The 24,118-nt window shown below is 43.1% G+C and overlaps 1 protein-coding gene across 3 annotated transcripts in view; it reads left to right on the top strand.

Annotated features, from left to right (window-relative positions):
• The first annotated feature begins 202 nt into the window (after positions 1-202).
• Positions 203-24,118, top strand: part of LOC112554616 (zwei Ig domain protein zig-8-like) — a 41,549-nt gene continuing 17,633 nt past the window's right edge. The window contains exons 1-2 of one of the 3 annotated variants that reach the window (XM_025222506.1): positions 203-675; positions 21,520-21,649. The gene's annotated coding sequence lies outside the window, so the exon portion shown is untranslated. Of the gene's footprint in view, positions 676-13,712; positions 13,929-21,519; positions 21,650-24,118 lie in introns of those variants that run through there. The other 2 variants (XM_025222508.1, XM_025222507.1) reach the window with 2 other exon arrangements.

The following is a 24,118-nucleotide window of genomic DNA, read 5'->3' as shown; positions in this document are numbered from 1 at the left end:
TCCTTTTAGAAATATGTAAGTGTGCGGATAATTTTGATAATATGGATGCAGAAGTTTCTGAAATGTCAAAACATCAGACGGTATCATTTTCGTATGATTTAGCACAAAATTTGATTAATAGGTATAATTTGTTTTTAAAAAAAAGGAAGAAGAAGAAAAAGGGGTTAGAATTGTAGTTGCCTCTCCCGTTCCATCGGCAGGTCTTGTCTTTGTGTAGGTGCACCCTAGGACCTGTATATAATTGCCTTTTTACACTTTGGCACATCGCTGCATAAAACCTCAAAACATTATTTGCACTGAGTAGTGGAGGCAGACAGGTATTCGGATGTAAAAGTTCTGTACGAATGCCAATATAAAGTGCTGAGTTTGGAATGTGTTTGGAATGAAGGGCATTCACTTGGTTAACTCTTGGTGATTATAACTTTTCTGCATTTCGTTTTCCTTGTTTTCTCAGAAAAGAATTCCAGTGCGCAGAATCCTGTCTGCCATGCATATCATACGTGAAGAGTTCGGTGTTTAACTTACCTTTGTGATTGTCGTCTTGTCCAGGGCCTGTCCAGAGAAAAAAAGGTGAAGTGTGACTGACGAGGGACACAATGCGATGACAGACTTCAGCATGAACTGATCTCTCGCTGTCTCCACCTCCACCACCCATACAGTTGCCTTCTGCAAAACGTGAGTACCTTTACATTTCTTTCTGAAGTTGTTTTTATCAACCAGGGGCATTAGTTCCAGTCTCTGAGAATATGAAATTGTTAAAGGCATGTGATGTAAAGTGTACTAAAAAGGAGAACAATTCCAAAAATAAGTTTTAAGGTTTTAATGGAAAAAAACCCCTACCAGAAAAGCACAGCTTGAAAAGGACCTGTAAACAATTAACTTGTGAAATTCAAGATGTCTAGTGTCTTAACATAAGACTTAAGTTTCCGATAGACATGCTCTTCGTCTCGTGCATCAAGATTGTGCTCCTGCCGGCCATCGTATGGAATAGTTGTCTGGGGAGAAAGCTGAGCTCGTAACATCGGTATCAGAGACTGGTTTTCCTTTTCCACCACTCATCTTGCTCGCTACCCAACAGGACATCCTAAGTACATAGCCGTCTCCATCTGTGGCCTGAACTAGTAGCAGTCTTGTCGAGGAGAAGAAACGGTTTTCGTATGAGAGCAGAAGGCCACAGCAACTGATGTAACAGCGGCTGTTCTAGGCTCGTGCCCACCCGTCGTCAGTACGGCAAGGTGATCAGGAGAGCATCCAGGGATCGAGCCTTGCTTATGAACTATTTTTATCTGAAGGGTCATGTGACCCAAGATTTATGTGGGAGCTCTTCATTCACTTAAGTTCTCGTGGGGGGATTAGTTGAAATGTTAAACGTGACCTAGAGGGAAGGAGATAATTAGACAATAATTTTCAACAGCTGTTGGAGGTGGCATGGACTCCCGCTGGATGGCCCTCCCCTTTCTCAAGGTCTGCGTCTGACATTCGTCTGTGAATATGAATAAATAATGAGTTTTACTTTTCTTCTCACTCTTTAGTTTTGTGTCTTGTGTGTCATTCAAACATCGTGCTAGTCCCTTGCAAGTTTCTCTGGATGTTGTATCCAGAAGACATGATACACAGACGGAGGAATAACTAGACTTCTGTAGTCACTCTCTCCAAAGACGACTTCTAATATTAGAACATGTTTGGCAGTGGATTTCGCGTGCGTCGCGTGCATGCCAGAGAAGACATTTGAACAAACAAAAAAAAAAAAAAAAATCCGACGAGGAAATGGGGATGAAAGATACTTACGGTTGTCCAGATAAAATAAAGGGTACAGGTTATCTGCTCATGCTTTATAACCGCCACAAGACTGACGGGGGACCATTGGGATAATTTGTAAGAAGCAGAGACATATTTCAGTCAGGGAGGACGATAAATCTTTCCCGGTCCTGTTTTTACCCAAATTATTGCGGACATGGGGTCGTGGCAGGGGCAAGACATTAAGAAGTTTAGAAGATCTTTCTTTATAACTTTGCATGTCGGGTAGGTATATAGAGTTGTCGGGTAGGTATATAGAGTTGTAACTGTCGCTCCGGTCTGACTTGACGCCTATTATCAGACTGTTGTTGTTGTTATTGTTCTTGATGATCACCAAAGTTTCAAGTACAGAACTGACGGTTTCGTGGAGGCAAAAGTTGACAGAATTTTATTGAAAACAAAGTTCTGTTTATTGTCTGTCTTCAGAGACACATCGCTCTGCCGAGAACACAAGGGATGTGGCATCGGAATCATTGGCTCGCGCAGGATTGGGGCAGGGTCAAGTAGGGTCACGGGTAGAAAGGAGATCAGCTTTGATGTGAAGCCGACGTGGCGTAAACAGTCTGAATCAGCCCGAGCTCCTGAGGGGGAGCCACTAGTCTCTGGTGCCAACGGAAAGCACTCAGTCTCTGCCTCCCACTCCCGCGCATGCTTGCACGCCTGACTGTGTTGGCTGGGGTCACAGGTCACAGGTCACACGCAGATCTTGGTGTGGTAAATGGTGGGACTGATGGAGGAAATGCTGATGGCGGTGGTCACAGCTTGTTACTCAAAGCTTTCTATTTTAGGTTTTTCTTAGTCTACCAAGACATCACAGTGTTCTCCTACCTTGTGTGCCTAGGGATGGGATGGGATTGGGAGGTTCGGGGATAAGAACCTGGCAAATGAACCTTTTGAACACAGCTAGTAAAAGTCTTACATTTGACTAATTCGCATTTTCTGGCTGTTGGCAACCGTTGAAAGTAGATGTCTTAGCATCGATCCGCCAAGCTCTGACCGAAATTTATCCGAACTGACCTACTTCTGCTTTTTTTTTTTTTTTTTTTTTTTTTTGGAGGCGAGCAGTTGGGTGCTGTATAAAGAGTTTAGCACCTGTCTCGATGTGAATACTGTGGCAACGAAGATTCTAGATAGGTCACACAGTTTATCAAGAAATCGGAAATCGTCGCTGACATGCAAGCGCAACACTCGTTTTTTTTTTTTTTTTTTTTTTCATAAATACATGAAGGTGCATGTCTTCTGTGTTCGGGAGGAAATTTTTTGGCAGCCCTTTAGTCCGCGTCTTTGTCTGTCTTTAGAATATTCTTCACAGAAAACTTGTCTGTCGTGCTCTTCTAACCGCTGAAACGTGTCACTGACCTTTTTTTTTCCCTAAACCCTCGGTAAATAAAAACTATTTATTAAAAACTGGCGCAAACGATGAAGCTCCCTATCAGAACAATGGCAGCTCCTGCACTAGCAAGCAGGGTTGACTTGTGAGTGGCTCTATATAAGTTATTCAATTAATAAATTATTTATTTGGTTTATTTCGCTCGTTAGTTAACTTGTCAATTAGTTATTTATCTAATTTGTAATTAGTCATTCAGTTAGTACATTAGTTATTTGGACAGTTTGTTAGTGAGTTGATTAGTTAGTTGCAAATGAGTAATTCGTTGGGTTTGTTTATTTGTTATTCATTCAGTTATTTGGCGAGTTGACTAGTTGACTGGTTAGTTTATCACTAGTCACTTAGTGGGTGAATCAATCCTCCTCATCCTTCAGAAGCTTAAGTCGTCATTGGGTTGTATTTGCTTATCAAATAATTTTGTGGATTGGGTGAATCAAACCTTCAACCCATAAGCTTGGGTAGCTGCCTGTGAAAAAATAATTTATTAAAGTATTTTGTAACAAACCTTATGGCTAATGCAGAGGAAATTTTAACAAATTCCCCAACAAACATAAGGTCCTGCTGTTTCGGAATTACCCAAGGAGCTGATGGTTTCAAGTATTTTCCTTGGAAGTGTATCTGAGTGTAAGTCCCCTAGGGATTCTTCCTCATCCTTGCTAGCCTTATCAACACTATCAGCACTTGTGTCATCAGAGGTGCTCAAAGCTATAAAGCTGCTGTTTATTTTCTATATATCTTTTTTTATTCATGTAAACCACGTCATTAAATAATTTTTAAAAGTGGTCGTACCGTTCAAACTTTCTAATAATAACTCCCCAAAATGATTTTTGTCATTTGAAACTTCTGTAGATTACTTATAATATTTTTGTTCTTGATTCTTTCGCTTGTATAAGATTTTTGTAGTTCTTTTAATTTTCTATGGAAATTAATCTGGATTCTTTTAACAGCTTCTAGACAGTTTCCTACGTTTTTCTTTCTTTCCTTGAACTCTTCATCAAACCAAGCTTGTGTTTTGTATTTAACAACTGTGATATAACTTTTCTTGTGCACTCTCCGGCATTTAAAAGAATATTTAAGCTTGGTAGGTTCAGTATTAATATCAGACTATTAAATGTGGTGCTATGCTGGGAATTCTATCCACTTCCATAGCCGCCATCAGATCATTGAAACAAGAACTAAAAACTCTGTTCTACGAGAATCGTCCTCACATCAATCTACATAATGCTAGTCCTTTTTCTAATCCTTTTTAAAAAAAGTCGTCCATTGACCAGTCCGCCAGCTCGTCTTCCTCAGCAGATTCAGGAAATCTTTACTGATCGTTTCCTGGTTCTTTTTTGATACTTCTCTATTTGTCCTTTATTGTTTTTCTGCACTTCCTTAGCAAGCTGTCCTTGTCTTCTACTCGTCTTACACGCTGAAAGCATGCTTCTTTCAAGGGGTGATCATCCGCTATAAAAATAACACTTCGTTTTTATTATTATCATTATCATCATCTTTATTATTATTATTAATTACTTTTGAATTGCATTGGTTTTCTTGCAATAACAAGGACTGTCAGGACACATTTTTGCACAAGCAGCCCTGATAACGAGGTCACAGTATTTCATCCACCGTATGACATCGCTGCAATCCGGTTAATTTAGAATTGAATGACAAACAGTTTGTAGAAAGGGACAAGTCTAATAATGTATTAATATTTTGTCGTTGTTGTTTCTGCTGCTGCTGTTGTGTTTTAAATGTTTTGGAATTGTTCCTGGAATGTTTTACGTGCATTAAAATAAAATATGTGGCTAACTGAATTGATGAACTGGACGTATGTTTTCCGACTTGTCCCATTTATGTCTGAAGTTGAAATTGTTGAATTTGTTCACAAAATTCATGTGTGCCACCTACAAGTATTCAAGGAACAAGAATTTGAAGAGCAATAAATATATTTTTCAATAATGGAACTTGAGGTATAAATGGGGTAAGGACAAAAATGAACTTAAGAATGTAATCGTTGTAACTCGAGATTAGGCTGTTAAATATCATGGGTACACGCACACGTTACTATATTCAAAGAATGCACTAATATTTATATTTTAAAAGCTCCATAATTCTAATTCTGTTAAATATTCTTCCTGTAATTTGAGTGCATGGCAGAAAGTATTCAATTACTAACAACTTCATCGTCAGCCTGTTGATCAAGAAGTCGCTCACTTGCAGATTCCATGTTCATTAAAAGGATTTTTGTATATGAGTTAGCCAAGTGCATGAGAAGGTTGCTTGCACATAATTCAGTTTACCTGAAAACGGATGTGATGTTTCTCCAGAAACTTTTGGAATCAGAAAGTTGTTGCATGCTTCACATAATTCGTTCAACGGGCAGTTATTTTATTCTGTTCTTTGAACCGGTGTCGTGAAACGGACGGCCTGTGAAACAACGAAACAAAAGTGAAACATTTTTATTGTATTACATATTTAACCCCCACGTGCATACCCCACAACAAGTGCGCGCGCATGTACAAGCACACTCCCATGCACGTGATTCAACGCTTCAGCGTCTGAATATTTGTCTGGCAAAGTTTGCAGAATGAAAGAAAGGAAGACATTTCCTGTGCGCCTCACACTTGCAGTATCATGCAATAAGCACTTCCTCACAAACAAACTTGTCAAACCATAGCCGGGCTTTGCTCCCCAACCCTCTCCCTCCCTATTCCTCTAAAAAAAAAAACCCTCCCTCCCCACTTGCATCTGACGATGTTCTTGAGCTGCAGCTTCCATGTGCCAGCCACACCACCACCACATCATCACCACAGGCTGCTGCGGCGATGTTTCCGTCGATGCCATGCACGTGCAGCGCGTAAATGTTGCGCCGCTGCGCCAGTGTTTGTTGTGGGAACCCTGGAGACACGGCGCACGCGCGTTCTCGATGACCCCGTGCACCTTCACCTCGCTCCTGCAGCAGCCTCGCTCTGGACGCGGGAGCCCCCTGCACGGGCACTGGCGCCTGATGCGGGGAGAAGGTTATGTGTAATGAAAATAAGCGGCAGTTGGGGGAACAAGGAGGCGCGCCTGGCTGCTGTGTGTCTTCTGTCGTGTTGCAGGCGTCCTGAGCCCTCGGCCTGCGGTTTGTAAACTTGTCTCGCGCCGGCCGCCAGCCTCTGCCATTGCTGTGCCGAGATGTTGCAGCCAGATTACACGGCAACCCGAGCCCCGCATATTTACGTGGAAAGCATTTGTTCGGCTTTCATACAGATAGGGATTTAAAAGGGCAGGTAGGGAGGGAGGAGTTGGCCTTGTTTGTGTGAGAAAGGGAGGGAGGAGGTTCTGCTCTTGAAATCCAGCAGTTGGTGCTGTACATATTATGTATGAATAATGGGGAAACAATGGTATTCGAACCAAGAGATAGCTTCTGTGCTTAGTCATCTTGCCGTATTTTATAGTATTAAAGTCTGAGATGATGTGTCAGCCATGACGAGTATTCCGGTCCGTCTGCATGCACGCGGTGCACCTTCAGCGTCTACTTACGGGAGGAAATATTATCTTCTATCGATGAAGTCTTATCGTTTATCGTGGATGACACACAGGTGGCGCAGCATTACAATAGCGGTTGTCACTTTCTCTCCTCACAGGCGAGGAATTCTCCACCCAAACAAGTGAAAACTTGATTTTCAAAACATGTCCATATTATTCATACAGTAACACAATAATACAATAATAATATTGATAGGCACACTCGCTAACACACAAACACACACACTGTTGTTGTAGCCATACTCATGCTGTCCTGCCTGTGACTTGGCCAATGTTCTCAGAATCAGGTTAACATACTAATCCCACGACTGCCAAGAGAGTGGATGTCCTATGATTGGGGGCCAGACCAGATCGTGATGTGCCAGCAAGTTCACGGATTCAGGGCTCAGTGCAAAGTGCTGGGGCGGTCAAACCCTATTGTTTCCTCCTTCTGTCTATACTTCAGGAACCGCGGGCGAGAAGTGCAGAACTCGGTCAGACACTATTTCCAGTTGTGTCCTTCTTTATTTCTCCATCATCCCCTCAAGAGGTTTCTTTCTCCAAAGTTACTGTCTAATCTTCAGACAGCATAAAGAACCTACTTACTACTTATTCGATTTTGTTCTGCGGGCATTTCTTTTGAGGAAGACATAAATTTTGGTCAAAAACGATTTTTTATGTCCGTTCACAGATTTGAGAAATATTACAAGTATAAAACGCGAGAGAAGGACAGTAGTCTCAGGAAGACTGAACCGATAGAAACTCTATGCCTCTAAGGGTATGGTCCTCTTCATCTCTGGAAAGCCTTTAGGGGCTGAGGCATAAAAAAGAGCGTTCAAGAGGCCAGCAGCTATTGATGCTTCTTAAGCAGAGCAAGAAAAATGAGACAGCCCTTATCCCATCGTGGGCAGTAGCTTCTCCATGATTACCTTTATAAATCTTGGACATTAAAGACGAATTTAGTATCGAGCTGCCAGCAGCACAGGAAGTCAGTTCAAATAGGCTAACAAACTCTTTTGAAGTCGACAGCGACGACGACGATGATGGTCATGATGATTAGGAGGAGAAGGGGGATGACGAGGATGATCTTCAAATACAAGAGATATTGCTTTTGTTTGCAACAATAGAAACGACAATGGAGAAAGAAGCTTCTAGAATTGTTTTCATGGTTTTCCCATCCGTGAAGCAAGAAAAATCTGTCTGCACTGTCGGTGACTGTATTCTCGCTCTGTTCATCAATAAACTTGCTCATAAAACGTGCACGCGCCCCATCGCACGCGAGGACCAACACGTAGCGCTGCACGTGAAGACAACGCACGTGCACACCTGCAGTACAGAGACCGCACACGGCGGGTGAGACCTGACAACAGGTGCAACAGCTTCGTCACCACGGATTATGCATTCTTGGGATTGCACACACGCTTGTCAACAAATCGCAAGTGTGTCAGGCAGTCCGTCATAAAAAGCTATGGCTGCTTGACTTCCAAACATGCGCAGTATGGCATAAACTTCTCCCAACAAGTACTAAAGGTACACGTGTATTATTATTTATTTTTTGAGAAAAAAAATGTATTCAGATCAGTCTTGAGAGAATTGCCACTGAAAACTGAAGAGTTCTTGTCAGTCACGTGGGCTCGAGAGCTGTGGCGAGATCCGCCATTCAGCAGACGGTTGGGGAACTCGAGGGTCTTCAAGCTTGTGGAAGATCGGGAGGAGAAGGGGGAGAAGCGAGTCGTTCACTTCAGCCGTTGGCGGCGACAATTTGCATTCGTCGTCTGGCCATTAACGAGTTGTCTTCTCGCCAGTGATTCGATGTCTGCCTGCACACCTGTCTCGCCATTGACCAGATGCCGACTGTAGTTGTGATGCTTGGTCGCACCTGTCCTGCCAACAGAGAACTCTGTCTGTCTGTCTGTCCGTCCGTCCGTCCGTCCGTCCGTCCGTCCGTCCGTCTGTCAGTCGAATGTTGCTTTTCGTGTCATTGTGGATTTTTTTTTTTTTGTAATGTCTCTGAAAATCTGTTTTTATGTTTTTGTATGTCTCTGTCTTTGAGTGTCTGTATTTTCTGTCTCTCAGCACGTCTTTCCGTCTCTGTCTCTCATCTATGACTCTTATTTATTATGTTATCCTTCTGTTTCCCCTTCCTAATGTGTTGTGTGTGATTTAACCTTCACTTTTCCTCTTAAACTGTGCCCATGTTTCTTTTCTTTATACATCCCATATTTCTTTGCTCAGCGAGTCTGCGTGCGTGCGTGGGTGGGTGTGTACCCGTGGCGTGTAGTGTTAGCAAGTAGGGGGAGCAGCAATCAATCAGTCTGTAGGTCCACTTGTTCTGTCGAAACAGCCCGCAACCGTCTGTGGGATATTGATGGAGTGACGGGACAAAGTGTCTGCCTCGCTTGGCCTCGGCCTGTCTGATGAGATGTACAACTACTTACACCGCCTGACAAGACAGGAGCCGGACACAAGGTGGTGGTGGGGAGTAGGTATAGGTGTGAATGTATGCGTGAGATGGCAGAGGAGCATTTGCTTGTGAGAATATTCTATACATCTCTCTTTTTTTTTTTCTTCGTTTATTTTGTTTCTTTTTTTATTGTTTCCTTTTTTATTTCTTTGTTGTTTCATTTTTTTATTTATTTCTTTTCGTTAATTTTTTCTTTCTTTCATTTTCCATTCTTTTTTTTAGTTTGTTGGTTATTTTAAGACTTTAATGTCTGTCCTCCATCTCTAGTTAATTTTGTCTGTCTTCGGCATCTAGCTTTCGTATCCATCATTCTAACATTAAGATATACATGTACAACGAGTACAAGACGAGTTTTCCTTTTCATAGCTTTCCGGACTATTCCATTGTCATAAAGCTTATATCCACTTTCAACTGCCATGGAAATAATTCCATAAACACATACCTCCTGTCAAAACAAGAAGATGTGGCCCTGTACAGTTTGTGATGACCAGCTGCTGGTTTCATTAGACGGGAGGCAGGCTGCTGTCTCCAGCTCTGCATTATTTTCTCTCCCTTCCTTTGTGCAAGATATTGGCCTCCTCCTGCTTCCTTCTCTACCTGAAGACTTGTTGGACTTGGATGTTAATAAACCTGTGCGTATGTCGTGTCTAGTTATTCTACATGCTGTGGTATAACAATCTCATCATTATATGTCTGGTGCTCAGAGCCAGAACACGGGACCACCCCATCCTCTCCTTCGTTTTCTACCCTGGCTTCCTTCCCATCCCTTCTTGCTTTCACCACAAACTGCTCGTGCTGTGTTTTAATTTCTTCGCAGGCTCCTACCCTGACGATTTCTATGAACTTCTTTTCCTCTGCTTCTCAGTCAAACAACTCTGCTCTTCATCTGACGACCATCTCCTAACTGTTCCTGTCATCACAACAACAGCATATGTCACAGGATTTTTAATTACCTTGAGGCAAAATGAAAATTTCTCCCTCCGCCACCTACCCCCTGTTGAATCTTTTAAATGTGCACTGATGACACCTCTTCCTTCAGCATTCCTCCTAACAACAGTCTACACGATGCTCGTCCTTTTACACCTCCCCCACACCTTCCACTTATTGTTACTTTCCTACTCGTCTTCCTCTGCAGAATCTCGATACTCACAACTTTCTTACTTGCTTCCTCTTTGCATTTCTATATTTGTCTTCTATTGTCAGTACTGTTGTTTATTCTTCTGTCCTTCATATGCTGTCCATGTCTCATTCTTGTTTTAGCGCTCATTACGTGTGCGTATGCGCAATACAAATCATTTAATTATTATTAATAATGAGAAAAAAAGAAGGGAGAGGAAGAGAAAAGGTCTAATCAGGGTAGATAACTACTGGTATTTTTATGTAACGCAAGAACAGTTTGACTGATGGGGAAAGTTTCTACTAAATGTACTGCCAACTGTAGACAAAATGATTTTGCCAACTGTAGAAAGAAAGTCTTGCTAACTGAAGACAGTGTATTCCTTCGCCGTAATATAGTGCTCATTGCTGTCGGTGTAAAACTCCATCAGCCAGCCAGCCAGCCAACCAAGTGCCGGGTGTAAACAGGAAGATGGTGCAAGGCTTAGATAGTTGTTGTCAAGTATAGACAAAAACAACTCTTGCTAAGTGTAGATAGAAAGGTAGTGCTGACCTTAGTACCACCAATAGTGAGAAAGGTTAGTCAAGAGTATAGTCAAGAAGTCAAGCCAAGTGTCAACAGGTGTTTTCAAGTGTCGAGGCTGGGTCCTATCAAGTGTAGACAGGTGTTGCAAGTGTGGTCAGAAAGGCGGTGTTGACTGTAGAGAGAAAGGTGCTACCATGGGTAGACAGATAGACAGAAAGGTGTGGAGTCGGGTCAAGGTCGACTCCAGGCTCTCTCCCACCAACATCGACACACGCTGACCTCCGCCCTCTGCAGGCTGCTGGACTGTTTCTACATACTGACTATCGACACCTCCATGTAGACCTCCAGTCTGCCTGTCACTGCCTGGCTTGCCCAGTGTTTGTTCTCTGCTATTTACCCATTATTGCCTTCTTCCCCCATCTGGTCCTTCCTTTCCTTCGTCCTTCCATGCTGTTCTTCCATGATTTTCATCCGACTAAACTTGTAGAGATATAATAACTGGCTTCAGCTCGAGTCTCTCTCTCTCTCTCCTCACACACACACACACGAACGTACGCACGCGCAGTTTAGGCCCTCGCTCAAACGGAATAAATTATTTAAACCACGATTTAGCATTCAGGAGATGGGGTGGCAGTGTCTGCCAACTTCAGGTCATGGCGGGGGTGTCGAGGTGCCCCTAGAGCAGCGTGTACACCTGTGCGTGGCTGGAAACCACATTTTATTCTGTCACGTGTCTTTGATAATCGACAATTTGAGCGACTAAGTGCTTCCTGTTGGCGCCCCGTGTCACGGACTAATCAGATAACAGAGTTCCTAATTTTTTCAGAGTGGTCCTTTTTTTCAAATTTCCCTGAAGTTACTTCCTCTGATTTTTTTTAGACACGCTAGTAAGCAATGTGTTGAAGAAGAAGCAGCGGATGATAAATGAGAGAAGGACGATAATAGCGTAGTGATGATGATGATAGCGAGGAAGCTATGATCGAGTGTAGACGGAAAATAAATTCCTCGAAATTGATTTAAACATGAATAATTTAAATAAGTTGATTTAGTAAATTTTGTCTTGTCTTCCTCTTTCTTTCTCGGCCTGAGTATATATGCATGTGAGCGCATGTGTTAGCAGTCACGTGACCGTCTTTGGAGGTCGTGCGCCCAATCTTTTCATCTCCATGGTAACTTTAAGATAAGTTAACTGTAAGCGTGAACCCCTAATCATGGTGTAATTGTTGTTTACCAGGTTGAAAACGGCGGGGTTTAATTTTTAGGGGTAGGGAGGAGTCGAATAGCCGTCTGCTTCTGTGGCTAATCCAGTAAGGGCAGAAGTTGCCCCTGCGCCTGGCTGGCTGAGGTCAGGAGGGCGCTAACGACCCATGCTATGGACACTCGCACGCGCGAGCTCTCTCACCCTGGACAAAGACCTGATCGTACGAATCTGTTCGTGTTCCCCTCCCGGCACCCGACCTCCACTGGTCTCCCTCCCCCAACCTCCACCGCCCTTTGCCTGCGGCCCCTCACTGATCTCTCCGGCTTCGATCTCACCCTTCTCCCTTAGCGCTCCCCCTCCCCGTGGTTCGCCTTCCCCATCCCTCCCCCAGACACTTATTCGCTTTGTTAATATTAGTGGCAGAGCGCCAAGTGCCGTACAATCACAGTCCATCTCCACCACGGCTAACGACGGCGCCCTCGCCAGCTGCCCGCCGGCGCAGTGAACATGACGTGCAGCGCGTGCAGTCTGCAGCTGACGTCCTCTCCCTCTTCCTGTGTCCTCCTCCTCCTCCTATTCCTCCTCAACTTCATTATCTTACTTGGGCCTGCAGTCACTTCGTCAAACATCGCTAAGAGGCCTTTTACTGTCCCCGTCATCTCGGTGTGCAATGCTTTAGTCCTGAAGGGGTTAACGGTGCCGAGCGCGTGGTAGGTTCACAGCTCTCAGCGCCGTTCTCTCGTCATTAACCGCTCCATTGGCATCACACTGCAGGCGACAAAGAGCTGAGTCCAAAGTGTTTGTAATTGTAAGCCACTTCTGCTAGTCGTGTCGGGCTGTCGACTTTAAACTTCTTTCCAGAAATACAGTTTGAAACACAGACTGGGATGAGCGCGAGGTAACTTTCAGTTTAGGGAATGTAAGAGTCAATGGAAAGAAAGGTGTAGTCATTTTTGTTTTATGGTGTCATACATTCCAGCCTTCTGGCTTCTACATTAAATTGTGATCCGCTCTGGAAGGCAAAGCTTGAGTGGTTCTTATGATTATTTTAGGTTTGACCAGGTCTTACCATCCTGGTGAATGAGTTGACAAGTTTTTGCCACAATTTTGTTAAAGTGCAAAGTAAGGTAAGAACAGCAGGTAAGGCTCCGAACTCTTTTGTCAGTGAGTCGCATGCAGATAACCGCCAGGGGTGAGCATGGCTGCCAAACTTTAGTCTCTGGTGATAAGATGTGATTATGGCCAAAACTTTGTTACTTTCTGGCGGAACAACACACTTTCAGGTCGTGAATATTTCTTCTTCCAGTTCGTCGAACGCTCTGAAGATTCATCATTACATAACATAAGTCGTGGTGTTAGAAAAATCGTGAATAATTACTTGGGCGCTTAGGGTGGTCTGACGAAGAAGCAAAACCAAATGAACATGCTGGGAAGTAACTAAAAACAAGACTATCCGGTAAGTGTCCCAACTTTAAAATTTGTCCTTCCACTTTCCGGTCTTGAAGACTTTGGCTGAGGCCAGTGAGATGCGATAGATAGAATTTGTAATAAACTAGTGGAACAGTGGCTAGAGTTTGTACCGAACACCTGAAGTTTACCTGTGTGGTGGCTCACCCGAGCTTCACATTGCTCAGGTGTGTGCTACCTGATGCTCAGGAGATCAGTTAGTAGCTCAAGCATGGAAGCTCAGGAGTGGACAACAATCGTAGACAGAAAGATTCCCCTAAGTGTGGTGCCAGATGCAGACAACAGTCCCTTACTCCGTCCCTCCATCCCACACGGCCCCTAGCGGGACTGCGCCAGTCTACATCACCAGCGCGCGCGGACGACACTGTGGCGCAGAGTGGATAGCTCGTGCAGCAACTTTTGTCCGCGTGCTCATCGTCATCATGACAGATGCTGCTGACAGTGTGCCGTGGAGTTATGGGAGAAGTTGCTACAGGTAATGTCAGTACTTTCTGACAGCCCTCGCTGTCCGACATCATTCTGTGCTGTATCCTTCTGACCGTGTATTTTTTATTTTTGAATTTTATTTTTCTCTTTTTTTCGTCAATTTTTAAAAATATTTGTATGCACGGTACACATTGTCTATCTTCCGGTTTGTTATCTATCACCTTTTATTTAAAAAATATCGTTCCTTCTTTTTATCTTTGATATGCCTCTGACTGTGTTTCTTTTTTAATTCTCTGTCGTCGTGTATGTCTACTTGTCCGTTTATGCAATCCAAATCGAGCATTTTTATATTTTTTGAAAACTTGTCTTAACAACTATCCGTTTGCCAGCCAATGTTTCTGAAGTGTGACCGGCGCTTGGTTTAAAAAGCCAAAAGCATCAGCCCACGTATCTTTCTTGAAAAAAACTGTTTTATCCGCATTTATCTCTTGTTTTTAAATATCGCTGTTTCTTTTCTGTTCTGGCGATGAAAAATCAATCATAAAAGGATGAACATAGTCTACTTTATAGATATTGCATGCTCTCGACGATTTTGAACCCGTTATTTCTGCGTGTGTGCAAGTGAGTGAATTAATCAGTCACTCCATGAGAGAGAGTGAGAAAGAGAGAAAAGACAGAAAGGAAGACAGTATAACTGTATCACATTCTTGAATAAGAAAAGAAATCGCATTTTGAAACTAAGTTCTAACCCAAGAACACAATTCAGGAGTTTAATAATTAAGCTGAATCTTCGAAACATTTTTTCTCTTTCAATGAAAGTTCTCTTTGTGTTCTCCCAAAATTGCTTCCGAGGAGTTTGATTTTAATGTACATTTTCTCTGGTCTCCTTGGTGATGTGAAATGCCTTCAACTCTTCGTCATTTTCTTGACTAGTTTCGCTAGAGTTTTCAAATATTTTTCCAGCTTCTTGTAGCTTTTCTTATCTTCTTTTCGTCTTCAGCAGAGAGTGGTTCACGTAAAGGTCACGGGTTCAAGACTTCGTTTCCATGGATGGATAACTGGAACTGGCAGAACCGCCATGCTGCCCGCGCAGGTTTGCCTCCCCTTTCCCGCTCCTGTCCAGAGATCATGTTCCTCAAAACATCATCTTTGCGTCTAATCCAATATTCATGGCTTTTGCCACTTCTTTGTAAAACGGAATTTCCGGGGCGTTGGAAGCAATTCTCTTTCTTTGCTCCCTGAAGAGGTTGGAGAGAAGCTGCTCGTACCCTCTCGCCTCCATTTCAAAGAGCGAGGGAGGAGTAAGCAGTGTTTCGCCACTGATGGTCCTCCACGGCAAGCACTTCTGTAATAACATCATCTTCGCATTAAGCCTCGACAGGTGGACGGCCCTAACTGTGTTGTAGAAGAAAGTCACGTGTTTACATCGCTCCTAATATTTTTTTATCAATAACTATTATATATATATTGCCGAGCGCACTCGCCCACATCCTTTCCTTCTTTACTCTCTTCCTGTTTAATCGTTTTGTCGATTCTCTTTTCTGTCTTCTTCTTTTCTCTTTTCTCGTCCACGTTCACTTTTGGTGATAATTTCCTGGTGTAACTGCCATCCGTAATTTTCCCAGCAATCATTTTTCTTTTTTCTTCATTCGTCACTTCCTGGTGACGCAGTCTCGTGAAGTCTCGTGCACTCGTTGCTGTCGCTGCTGCTATTTGTGTGCGGAGACATGCTAACGAAGCAAGGCTAACTGGCAGTAAGCACCACTCACACACACCTCCTCCCACCGAAGAGTAAAGGTCAGGTAAAAAAAAGCTCGTCGCTTCCTTATTTTTAAAATATTTCGAGAAATTATCGACTCCAGCCCAATGGTAGTTCTGCTACAGTAGTAAGCTGAGACCATGGGTTCAGACCTTGGGTAGTTCTTCTACTGAGAAAATGGACAGTCTGGCTACAATGAACATCTTTCTGTCGCAAAATTTAGTGGACTAAGACTGTATGTAGTTGCTGAGACCATGGACAACCACGCCGCCATGGCTATTGGCATTTATATCGGATCACGTGATCTCTTAACTTCCGTTCGCCACTACGTCTTTCGTAATGCATCTTACTCCAGAGATGGATGACCGCCATACTCTGCAAATGTTTAGAAATCCATGTTCTTACAATTCCTGTAATCAACTCAAAAGCGAATCTAATCGAACATCTTCAGAGATGTTGTCGCCGCGGTGATGGCTGACGATGGCCATTCGTCCAGTTAATGACATCGCTGGTCAATAGGCGATTAGCCTTAAAACCTGACATTTTGGCGGAGGAATCGAGGGAAGAGACGTGTGGTCGAACAGTCATTTCCGCCAAAACTGAACTTCATCGAACCAAATACTTCATGTTTTGGCGGCCAAACAAGATTTGGTCAGAATGTCCTGCCGTCGAGTGACATTTGCTGAAATGATTTTTGGTGGAGAGGGTAGTTAATTGGCTGATCTGCACCAACTGAATGCTATCATTTCTCAACATGTCAATGCGATGTTTAGCGACGGCAAATTACTCGCCCCTTGCCTGACCTCTGGGCGTCTCCGGGGTCACAATGCAGACAGTCGGTTTATAGTATCTACACCACCATTGGTGGTAAAGGCTAGTAGATAGTTACTCTTTGAAACTCAATAAATTCAAAAAAGGAAACTTTCGAAACCCACTACTTGTAACCGGCTAATTTGAGTCCTCATATACCACAAGTGGTTGTAAAAATCCCGTGTCTTCACGGGTGGATTTCATGTCGGGTGTGTATCATGCCGGGCAAACAGCTTACCTCTGCTCTGTGTTCAGTTCCCCTTGAGTCCATGATGGTCCTGATAGGGTCTAAGGACCTCAGAGCTTAGCAGAAGGCAAAAGAAATGTTATCGGATGGACTGGCCTGGTAGTAGGTTACAGAACCAACATGAAATCCACCCCAAATCACTAAGGGAAACAGATGAGGCAAACAGACGTATCCGTGATCCTCCATGGCTACAACACAGTAATCAATGCTCAGTCATCTCTCAGACCAAATTTCTCACTTGCAGTCTCTGCCGTCTCTCATCCTCCGTTTCTGGAATATTCTCTCCATTTCTGGAGTAATGGTACATACTTTGACACTAAAAAATTACCTACTGTCAGTTCCCGAACCCCAAATGATATGGTGGACTGTGAGACAGGGAGACTTCCTCTGTATGTACACTGCAAAGCTTCATGTATATGACACTGGGAGGTTCGATTCCCTAACAGACTTGGACACAAAGTTACTAGTTGAGCTTCTTGTCGGTTGTGAAATGTCATTTTTGTGAAACTTCAGAGGATAATACAATTCACCTTTTTCTAAAGCTCTCGGCTTGAAAACTCAAGATGTAGATTCCTGCCTCTGAAATACTTCACTCACCAACCTGACTTGTGTGAATCAAAAGACCTCTTGTCCACTGTTTCAGGTGTAAAACAAATTATTAGCGAACTAAAGACAAATATTTTCATTGTCTACTGATGTAATTGTTTCTGCGAATTTTTTCTGACATTTACACATAGTATCGACTGTTACACTTTATGTTTAAAATTAATTTGTCCTCAGCTCCCGCATTGTTGAGAGCATATGGCCTAAATAAAACAAAAGCATTCGTTCGTTCTTTTTCCCTATTTTTTCTCTCTCTTGTTTTATCTTTTCCGAATGTTTTACCGAATTCTTTTACGATGAAAGCAAAGTTCTTGCAGATTACCACCTTTTTTTTTTTACACTATTCTATTCTCTTCTTCTCCTCACTCTTTCTTTCTTTCTAATGGTAGTCTTTTTTTCTTTCCTTCTTTCTCCTTTGTTTCTTCCACAACTTTGAACAGGTCTAGAATCACGGCCATCCATCTAGCTTATCTCAAGAGTGCAACAGCAGACCCCGCTTTCAAGAACTTCGAAGAAAAGAGTAAAATCAGAACTGTAGTGATTTTGTCGATATGTCTGATGTTCTGTACCCTTAAGGAAACTTTGTGTTAGTATTTCAAATATGCAATGAAGGTATGATGGTAATTTCAATAATAATGGTAATAACTAATAGTAATTTCAAGGTACCAGAAAAAATCCCCAAAAATGAAATAGCTGTTCACGTTGAAAGTGTTTCTCTCGATCAGTAGTAAACAATAAGTCTGTATTATGTGCGAACTTCAGGTTTTGTCTGTAAAAGTGTTCAGAGTTGCCAGCTGACATTACATGTACATTAATATTTGAGAACACTTCCCAAATTTAAAAAGAAGATTGGTCAGAACATGGGTCTGTGCCCTTTGGGACAAACATTTGCTGAAACATTTACAGCGAGGAGCATGGAGAACTTGTAGATGTCTTGGGACGGATGGTCATGTGTAGAGGTTGTCAAGGATTGAAGAATTATTAGATGATTTTTAGAAAGGAGTTATAAGAAGAGTTCAAGTATTTATAGTCTACTTGAATAATTTTACAGTGGCGTAGGAATCGGGGAATGTCGGGACAAGGGGTGGAGCCGCCCCTTCAAAAAACATTCTGAGGAGGCAAGAATGTGAATGTCGTTCACTGTCAGCATGAACTTTGCCTCCTGCCCCCAGAAGCCGAGCATCTTCATACACTACTGTTTTGTATTTATAGTCTAATTGTTCTTCCTGGAAAAATCTTTGTTCTCAATTGTATGTGCAGTATGTCAGCTTTTACAGTTACTTTTAACTTTCCTTTTAGTTTTTTTTTTTTTTTTTTAAATTTTAAGACTAGGGTATTAACGTGTCAGACTTACAAGGGAGAGCATAAACTCATGGGATGCTACTGCCGACAGCAGTTTCAATAAGTACAGACACTCCTATACAGTCAAGGGCACTAAAGGGAGACAAACCGCGCCCCTGGTATTAGAGGGGTGCAGGAGTTGGTGGAGGGGGATCCATGCTGACGGTGAACGACGTTGACATCCTTGCCTCCTGAATATCTTTCTTTTTTTAAGGGTGCGGCTGCCTCCTTGCCCCCTCCTCCCTGGTTGTCCGCCCCTGTTGTGTATACTCCATCCATTGTGTCTGGACAACCGGCTCCTGCAGCAGGTCTGGCAGGGCGAGCCTGGCTTAATTTGATTGTGACTGTGCGAGATAAGCTCCACTCAGCTAACTCTGCTCCATCGAGATCATGTCCACGTCTGCCCGGGGGCCAGCGGGGGAAACTGTCGGCATGGCGAGGCAACTCTTGTGGCAGTTGAGTGGTCTGAGTCAAAACAGAGTGAAAATGAGACGTTGGGTCAGTTGGGACCATGCTGCTCCCTCCACTTGTACTTGCGGTGCACGAACTCGTATGTGTGTGTGTGTGTGTCTATCTGTGTGTGTGTTTTCAAACAACGAGGATTTGTAATATAAACAAATATATATATATGAGCAAATATAAACTCAAAACATGAAAATTGTTTTTATTTCCGTCAAGAAATTACAGAGTAAGGTATCAAAGCCTTAGCAAAGATTCTTTTTCAAACACTTCTATTCCAATATATAAATGTACAAAACGTACAATCATAGAAAAATTCAACGATTTAAGCAACATATACACAAACATAATGTACACATTAGATAATAAAAATAATAAATAAGGAAAGTGAACAAAGAATATTAATGTGCTGGATTTCCCTTACTGTCGATGTCTCTGGAAACAAGAAATAAGACACAAGATGCTGTAGGTTGAGAACTCGAGAATTTGATGACATCCCGTCTCCTCTCTCCCTCCCATGTATAATATTATCCATATATATATATACAGAGAGAGAGAGAGCTAGACAAGCAGCGGTTTGCTGCTCCACGTTTTAAAAGTGTCACTTGATCAGTTGGTATCATTCCCTGGTTCAGTGAGATAGGAATCACTTGTACCTTACCAGAACTTCCTGAGTTGATACCTGGTATCATTTGACAAGACCTGATGGCAAGGCTGGTGCTGGAGACTGTAGGTGTCTGTACCGGGGTCACACGAAACACAAACACACAGCACGTGCTCACCTACTGTTTCTAGCAACAAAACACAAAGATCTGCTTGAGTTTGCCGATATATTTCATACTCAGCTCAGAATCATTCTAATATTTATCTTCTCTGAATCCTTCTGAAAATAAATCGTCATAGAGAGGCAGGTGAAAAAGTTTTCATGCGTGTAAACATATCACATGCATAGAAAGAACAGCGTGTCCAGACGAGAGCTGAACCCAGGACAGCCAACCTTCACCGTATTGGTGACTTTCGCTAACCGTACCGCCACCTTTCACCAGGAAGACAAATACGAGCGGCATAGCTCTGAGCCCTTTATAGACATTTATCCAGTTTCACTTATATATATATATGACCTTTATTAAAGAAAGCTGTATTGCTTTCTGACTGGTTTTGATAGTGCTAAGTAACTTCTGATTGGTGTCAAAAGTCACATGACACTACACGTGCTGACTAGTACAGTTTTCTCGGGAAGTGGTGCCAAGCACCATTCGCTCTCACAAAAACTCGCAGTACGAAATTAAAAGTTATATTTGGCTGCCATAGTACACCTCGAAGTAGATGTCTGACTTTGATGCTTTTTTTGTTCTTATCTGATATCTATAAGCTTTAATTTTCAAGAGATTTCTTAGTCAGGTCTACAGTTCTGTCGTCTGATATTTCACCACACTTTTCCGGATATCAAGCAAATAAAGTCTGGTGTTCCTGCGAACTTAGACAATGTGTGAATGAAGGTTTACTGTCGACAGCCTGTACACACACCTGTGTTCTATCATGCGAACACACTGTCCACCATGAATATGTTAAATGTGGTCAGACACCTATTGTCTTTGCCACAGACAGAAAGTCATGATGTCCTTCCCACTTCTTCAAGCATCAACAATGTCAGCACCCTCCTTATCAACAAGAAACAGTTTCTGGGCAAGCTGCTCCATTGCCTTCACCTTCTTCCCGCTTATTAGACGACTTGTTGAGATGTTATTGTCTGTCCACTAGGACACAAAGTCCTGCTACCAAAATTCTTCCCTCAGTTATTCAGCTCATGGTTTGGGGGGAAAAGAGCAATGTGGGTGTGGAGATACAACCTTGTTAAACTCCAGAGGAGGCGGGAAATCTTTCAGACTAGAAACCCCTTGTCCTTGCCCCCGATGACCCGCCTGTAACTGGCGCGAGGTACCCGGCGGTTTCAGCAGCCAGCCCCCCGAGTCCAGAGCTTCTGCAGACCACCTCTTGTCTCCGGCAATCGTTTTTAGGAAATAAGGAAAATTGATTAACTGATAGAAATTCTGGAGTTGGTGGCAGAAATGTGACGGATCAGGTCAAGATGAGTGGCGGTTGTAGCAAAGAGTTTCATGGGCGGCAGCCTGCCACGGAGGTTGTGTTTGTGTGTTTATCAAGTCTTTAGGAGGCTGAGGACAAAACCCATTCATGCGTCTTGAGATTTCAATGAAATCCTCCACCACAAAATACCATTCGTGTTTCATTGTCCTCATCCTGATAAACAGTTTTAAAATACAAACTTGTCTGAATGTGGATCTCGCTCTTTCTCATCCTTCTCTCTATCTTCTCTCTCTTCTCTCTCTCCGGTAATGTTTCCGTCTGCTTGGTGATATTAAGGCCATTGCCCCAACAACTGTTTTATCCATTTTGTCGCAGCTCTGACGACACACATCGTTGATATGTACCACGTGACGCCTTATAACCCTTGACCTGCAAGAAATGCGACTATCGCTGTTTCCAGTTATCCACGTTGTTCTCTCCTTGTTATCCTGGGTGACGTCATCAGGTAAGACTGCGCATGCTCTCTTCTTTACACTTTTCTTCTCACACACTTACGCACTTTGTATTTAGGTGTCAAATCGTTTTAGATAATCAGTTTTATTGAAACACAATGCCCAGCACAATTTTAGAATATTTTAATTAAAATTGTTTCAAATAAGATAAACTGCTTAAGCCAGACTTTATTCCTCCGTGAGCGGTTCTGTACAGTTTATGAAGACATGGTATAATTTTGTTGCCGGTGTCTGTGAATGGACACATTTTGTGTAAAAGCTAGTGCAACGCATTTTATTGTCACAGAAGACATTTTGGAAAGATAGGATTGTAAACTTTCTTCTTTAGAACAGTCTTAAGGCTTAGAAACATGCTGTGCAACTAACCCCATCTCTCTAAGATGTGATCAAATGCGTTGCTGAGGTCATAAACGTGAAGTTGCAGCCAGCAATCAAGATGGATCATTCAACATACAACAGGAAATGACTAGTTAAAGCACTAACCGCCAAAAAGCAATCGCACCATCCGCAAGAAACCTATTGATATTATGTTTATGTCTATTCCCCACTGCCTCGCCCTCCACAAACTTTCCCCACTAAAACATTCCTGGCATGCCGGGGACGACAGGAGTTGTTGGCGCTTTATGGATGGTGAGTGGGAGGCTGCACCACGTGGATGTGTAAAGTATCTGTGAAGATCTCTATTGCACTTAATGAGATTCCTGCTTCATGTCCGATTCTAGAGCCTCGCCTGCTGTATATTATGGGATGCACATATTGGCAGAACCTTCGCTATACGTGATCTTTGTCGACTGATTGTACGTGCATGTGTGTGTCTGTCTTCACGGACACTGATCCTGTGCTTCGTGCCTCAGCTTCAGTTTGAACAGTTATGCAAGCTATCCAACATAAATAATTACTGCTGCGATGCTATGCACGCCATTACTGCCGCATCACTACACTGACAACTACTCCACCACAACTGCTTCAACTACTCATAAGTTTTCAATTTTATCGTCGCTATCGTTGACAGATATTTCTGAGAGTTAAGAAAAAAGTGTTTTGAAGCCCCAGTGAGCTTGCAGAGCCCCTTTCTGGCATCACACTTCTTGATACGTCTGAGTTATCTCTTTGTTGTCTCCCTTTCCCGATTCCCTCCCTTCCCTCCTTCCTCTGCCCACGTCCTCCTTCCCTACCCCCCTAAATTCACACACACACACAGACTTCTGCGCGCGTGTTTACCGCGTGTGATGTTCTGCTACATTAACCCTTAATTTCTGTCCCTCCTTACCGCGCACACTGAAGGCACTCCGTCTGTTTGAAGCGCCCTAGCGGAGCTGCTGTTTGCTGAGAAGGGCTGGGGTAGGGGTCAGCTTTTCTTTTAACTTGTGCCGTCATTACACCAGACCCTTCGCCACTCGGAGGCGGCGGCGGCTGTGGAGGCAGGGAGGAGATGCTTGGCACCAGAATGGACGCAGCAGAGCAGCAAGAAATACGACTGGCGTATTAATCGCATTTATGAGGCTGCTTTGCACTTCTCTTGTCTGCCCTGGCAGCTCGCATTCATTGTCAAACTGCAGACGAAAGCCTGCATTATCGTTATCGCCCTCATTCAGACAGCTTTCATCGAATGTATTATTTTCATAATATACGAGGGCTTACTGCACGATGATAGACAACAATGTCTTGCTTGCTCTTTGTCACTTTTGTTTTCGGGGGATTTCTCTTCTTATTTCCTTTTTGGTCTCCGTAAACATGCTGTTTGTTTTCTTTTGTCCTCTGCTTCTGTCAGGCTGAGGGTTTTTCCCCTCCACCCATTTTCAGTTGCTCTATACTGTTTGTCGTGCGACTTTTCCGCAGCTGCTTCACCAAAATCTTTCTGTTATTTTGGGGGAAAAAATGTAATATCTAGTGCATAAAAAGTTTCTCAAATTTTCTCGGACTTGTCAAAGATAAATCTGTTTTATCACATTGCTGGAGGATAAGGAGAAGACAATTATCATCATCGTTGTCGTCGTTATCGTCAATGTGGTCGCTGTTTTCGTGTCTTGAAATTGTGATAACTGGTCCATTTGGATGGTTGTCAAACTTCTCAAAAACTCTAAAAACTTTCAAGTTTGTAGGAATGTGAACATCCACATTAACACATTATCGCTTCGCTCCTCATTCTCGACGATCTCGTCGGACACAGCGATAGAGTTTGCCTGCCAAGGCATGCAGGTAGGGGGGGGGGACCTCCTGATTGCCAGCCCTGGGGTTACCTCCGGCTCTTGTTTATTCAGCAGCGGCCTCAGTCATCCCTGTTTGGATGTGCGCCCAAGGAGAGACGATATTAACACGCTTGTGTTTGTGTCTTGCTTCTCAAATGCAACATCTCCAGCAACAGGTGCGCCTCCGCCATTCATCAACTCATCGCCAGCTGGCCTGTCACATCTCCGCCGAATAGAAACAGGGATTTTGCTATAAAAAATAATGGCGCAGCC

Source organism: Pomacea canaliculata, linkage group LG13 (assembly GCF_003073045.1).
Source record: "Pomacea canaliculata isolate SZHN2017 linkage group LG13, ASM307304v1, whole genome shotgun sequence".
Lineage (NCBI taxonomy): Eukaryota > Metazoa > Mollusca > Gastropoda > Architaenioglossa > Ampullariidae > Pomacea > Pomacea canaliculata.
This window is presented reverse-complemented; position numbering and strand designations above follow the sequence as displayed.